Source organism: Schistocerca gregaria, chromosome 10 (assembly GCF_023897955.1).
Source record: "Schistocerca gregaria isolate iqSchGreg1 chromosome 10, iqSchGreg1.2, whole genome shotgun sequence".
NCBI classification, from domain to species: domain Eukaryota; kingdom Metazoa; phylum Arthropoda; class Insecta; order Orthoptera; family Acrididae; genus Schistocerca; species Schistocerca gregaria.
The window spans coordinates 113,502,479-113,507,876 of NC_064929.1; positions in this window are offsets into that span (position 1 = coordinate 113,502,479).

The following is a 5,398-nucleotide window of genomic DNA, read 5'->3' on the forward strand; positions in this document are numbered from 1 at the left end:
AGCACGCGACATAGCTTTGCAGACGATAAATGTAAACGTTTCAGAGAGAAGATCGGATAATGCGACGATCTAGCTTTAAGTCGATTCGATAACAAATGACGAAAACGATGGATTTCTCAGGTTTTACTACATATGAACACTTTTCACATTCACCCGTGTAGCGCGGCTGCTAGTCCTCCTTTCATGAAAAATCTTAAGGTCCCATCTCATGTCCAACTCACCAAAGCCACCTAAAAAGTCAATAATCGATAGCCAAAACTTGAGTTTTACTACTTCTTCTTGGTTATTACATCAACTTAGAAGGTTCATCTGTGTTTTACTATGATGCTTTTAGTCTCTCCGGATACCGCACCACGCGACATAATTTTGCAGAGGATAAATGTAACCGTGTCAGAGAGAAGAGAGGCCAGTGTGACGATCTGGCTTTAGGTCGATTCGATAACAAATGACGAAAACGGACGGATTCTCAGGTTTTTACTACCTATCAACACTTTTCACATTATCCCGCGCAACGAAGCTGCTAGTCCTCCTTTCATGCAAAGTCTTAAGGTCCAACCTAATGTCTAAGGCACCAAAGCCGGCAAAAAAAGTCAATAATCGATAACTAAAACTTGAGTTTTACTACTTCTTATTGGCTATAACATCAACTAAGAAGGTTCATCTGTGTTTTACTATGATGCTTTTAGTCTCTCCGGATACCGCACCACGCGACATAGTTTTGCAGAGGATAAATGTAACCGTGTCAGGGAGAAGAGAGGCCAATGTGACGATCTGGCTTTAAGTCGATACGATAAAAAGTGGCGAAACCGGTCAGATTTCTCAGGTTTTTAATACATATGAACACTTTTCACATTCGCCCGTGCAACGCGGCTTCTAGTCCTCTTTTCATGTAAAATCGTGAAGTCATAGCTCATGTCCAAGGCACCAAAGCCGGCTAAAAAGTCAATAATCGACAACTAAGACTTGAATTGTATTACTACATTTTGGCTATTACATCAACTTAGAAGCTACATCTGTGTTCTACTATAGCGCTTTTAGTATCTCCGCATACCGCAACAAACGACATAGCTTTGCAGACGATAAATGTAATCGTATCAGAGAGAAGAGTGGCCAATGTGTCGATCTAGATTTATGTCGATTCGATAACAAATGACGAAAACGGACGAATTTCTCAGATTTTTACTACATATGAAAACTTGTCACTTTCTCCCCTGCAACGCGGCCACTAGACTTCCCTTCATGCAAAATCTTAAGGTCCTAGCTCATGTCCAAGCACCAAAGAATGGTAAAACGTCAATAATCGATAACAAAAACTTGAACAGTACTACTTCTTACTGGCTATTACATCAACTTAGAAGGTTCATCTGTGTTTTACTATGATGCTTTTAGTGTCTCCGGATACCGCACCACGCGACATAGTTTTACACAGGATAAATGTTACCGTGTCAGAGAGAAGAGAGGTTAATGTGACGACCTGGCTTTAAGTCGATTCGATAACAAATGACGAAAACGGACGGATTCTCAGGATTTTACTACCTATCAACACTTTTCACATTAGCCCGCTCAACGCCGCTGCTAGTCCTCCTTTCATGCAAAATCGTAAGGTCCAATCTAATGTCCAAGGCACCAAAGCCGGAAAAAAAGTCAATAATCGATAACTAAAACTTGAGTTTTACTACGTCTTATTGTCTATAGCATCAACTTAGAAGATTCATCTGTGTTCTACTATGGTGCTTTTAGTGTCTCCGGATACCGCAGAACGTGACATAGCTTTGCAGACGAAAAATGTAACCGTTTCAGAGAGAAGAGCTGCCAATCTGACGATCTGGATTTAAGTCGATTCTGTAACAAATGACGAAAACGAACGGATTTCTCAGGTTTTTACTATATTTGAACACTTTTCACATTCTCCCGCGCAACGCGGCTGCTGGTCCACATTTTCATGCAAAATCGTAAGGTCCCATCTCATGTCCAACTCACCAAAGCCGCCTAAAAAGTCAATTAATCGATAGCTAAAACTTGAGTTTTACTACTTCTTCTTGGTTATTACATCAACTTAGAAGGTACATTTGTGTTTTACTATGATGCTTTTAGTCTCTCCGGATACCGCATCACGGGACATAATTTTGCAGAGGATAAATGTAACCGTGTCAGAGAGAAGAGAGGCCAATGTGACGACCTGGCTTTAGGTCGATTCGATAACAAATGACGAAAACGGACGGATTCTCAGGTTTTTACTACCTATCAACACTTTTCACATTATCCCGCGCAACGCCGCCGCTAGTAATCCTTTCATGCAAAGTCTAATGTCCAATCTAATGTCTAAGGCACCAAAGCCGGCAAAAAAAGTCAATAATCGATAACTAAAACTTGAGTTTTACTACTTCTTATTGGCTATAACATCAACTAAGAAGGTTCATCTGTGTTTTACTATGATGCTTTTAGTCTCTCCGGATACCGCACCACGCGACATAGTTTTGCAGAGGATAAATGTAACCGTGTCAGAGAGAAGAGAGGCCAATGTGACGATCTGGCTTTAAGTCGATACGATAAAAAGTGGCGAAACCGGTCAGATTTCTCAGGTTTTTACTACATATGAACACTATTTACATTCTCCCGTGATACGCGGCTGCTAGTCCTCCTTTCGTGAAAAATCGTAAGGTCCTAGCTCATGTCCAAAGCACCAAAGAGGCTAAAAATTCAATATTCGATAACTAAAACTGGAATTGTACTACATCTTACTGGCTATAACATAACCGGACAAAAAGTCAAAAATCGATAACTACAATTAAAATTGTACTACTTCTTACTGGCTATTACATCAACATATAGCCTTCATCTCTGTTCTGCTATGGTGCTTTTAGTGTCTCCGCATACCGCAGCACGCGACATAGCTTTGCAGACGATAAATGTAACCGTTTCAGAGAGAAGAGCGACCAATGTGACGATATGGCTTTAAATCGATTTGGTAAAAAATGACGAAAACGGACGGATTTCACAGGTTTTTACTACATATGAACACTTTTCACTTTCTCTCGTGCAACGTAGCTGCTAGTTCTCCTATGATGCAAAATTTTAAGGTCCTAGCTCATCTCCGAGGCCCCAAAGCCAGCTAAAATGTCAATAATCGATATCTAAAACGTTATTGTACTACTTCTTACTGGCTATTACATCTACTTAGAAGTTTCATCTGTGTTCTACTATGGTGCTGTTAGTGTCTCCGCATACCGCAGCACGCGACATAGCTTTGCAGACGATAAATGTAACCGTTTCAGATAGAAGAGCGACCAATGTGACGATCTGGCTTTAAGTCGATTTGATCAGAAATGACGAAAACGGACGGATTTCTCAGGTTTTTACTTGAGATGAACACTTTTCACATTCTCCCGTGCAACGCAGCTGCTAGTCCTCCTTTGATGCAAAGTCTTAAGGTCCTAGCTCATGTCCAAGACCCCAATGCCAGCTAAAAAGTCAATAATCGATATCTAAAACGTTATTGTACTACTTTTTACTGGCTATTACATCAACTTAGAAGATTAATCATTGTTCAACTATGGTGCTGTTAGTGTCTCCGCAAACCGCAGCACGCGACATAGCTTTGCAGACGATAAATGTAACCGTTTCAGAGAGAAGAGCGACCAATGTGACGATCTGGCTTTAAGTCGATTTGATAAGAAATTACGAAAGGGGACGGATTTCTCAGGTTTTTCCTGCATATGAACACTTTGCACATTCTCCCGTTCAACGGAGCATCTAGTCCTCCTTTGATGCAAAATCTTAAGGCCCTAGCTCATGTCCAAGGCCCCAAAGCCAGCTAGAAAGTCAATAATCGATATCTAAAACGTTATTGCACTACTTCTTACTGGCAATTACTACAACTTAGAAGCTTCTTCTGTGTTCTACTATGGTGCTGTTAGTGACTCGGCATACCGCAGCGCGCGACATAGCTTTGTAGGCGATAAATGTTACCGTTTCAGAGAGAAGAGCGGCCAATGTGACGTTCTGGCTTTAAGTCGATTTGATAAGAAACGACGCAAACGGACGGATTTCTCAGGTTTTTACTACATATGAACACTTTTCAGATTCTCCCGTGCAACGCAGCTGCTAGTCCTCCTTTGATGCAAAGTCTTAAGGTCGGAGCTCATGTCCAAGGCCCCAAAGCCAGCTAAAAAGTCAATAATCGATATCTAAAACTTTATTGTACTACTTCTTACTGGCTATTACATCAACTTAGAAGTTTCATCTGTGTTCTACTATGGTGCTGTTAGTGTCTCTTCATACCGTAGCACGCGACACAGCTTTGCAGACGATAAATGTAACCGTTTCAGAGAGAAGAGCGACCAATGTGACGATCTGGCTTTAAGTCGATTTGATAAGAAATGACGAAAACGGACGAATTTCCAGGATTTTACTACATATGTACACTTTTCTCATTCTCCCGTGCAACGCAGCTGCTAGTTCTCCTTTGATGCAAAATCTTTAGGTCCTAGCTCATGTCTAAGACCCCAAAGCCAGCTTAAAAGTCAATAATCGGTATCTATAACGTTATTGTACTACTTCTTACTGGCTATTACATCAACTCAGAAGTTTCATCTGTTTTCTACTATGGTGCTGTTAGTGTCTCCGCATACCGCAGCACGCGACATAGCTTTGCAGACGATAAATGTAACCGTTTCAGAGAGAAGAGCGACCAATGTGACGATCTGGCTTTAAGTCGATTTGATAAGAAATGACAAAAACGGACGAATTTCCAGGATTTTACTACATATGTACACTTTTCTCATTCTCCCGTGCAACGCAGCTGCTAGTTCTCCTTTGATGCAAAATCTTTAGGTCCTAGCTCATGTCCAAGGCCACAAAGCCAAATAAAAAGTCAATAATCGATATATAAAACGTTATTGTACTACTTTTTACTGGCTATCAGATGAACATAGAAGTTTCATCTGTGTTCTACTATGGCGCTGTTAGTGTTTCCGCATTCCGGAGCACGCGACATAGCTTTGCAGACGATAAATGTGACCGTTTCAGAGAGAAGAGCGGCGAATGTGACGTTCTGCCTTTAAGTCGATTTGATAATGAATGACGAAAACTGACGGATTTCTCAGGTTTTTACTACATATGAACACTTTTCACATTCTCCCATGCAACGCAGCTGCTAGTCCTCCTTTGATGCAATGTCGTAAGGTCCTAGCTCATGTCCAAGACCCCAAAGCCAGCTAAAAAGTCAATAATCGATATCTAAAACGTTATTGTACTACTTCTTACTGGCTATTACATCAACTTAGAAGTTTCATCAGTGTTCTGCTATGGTGCTGTTAGTGTCTCCGCAAACCGCAGCACAAGACATAGCTTTGCAGACGATAAATGTAACCGTTTCAGAGAGAAGAGCGACCAATGT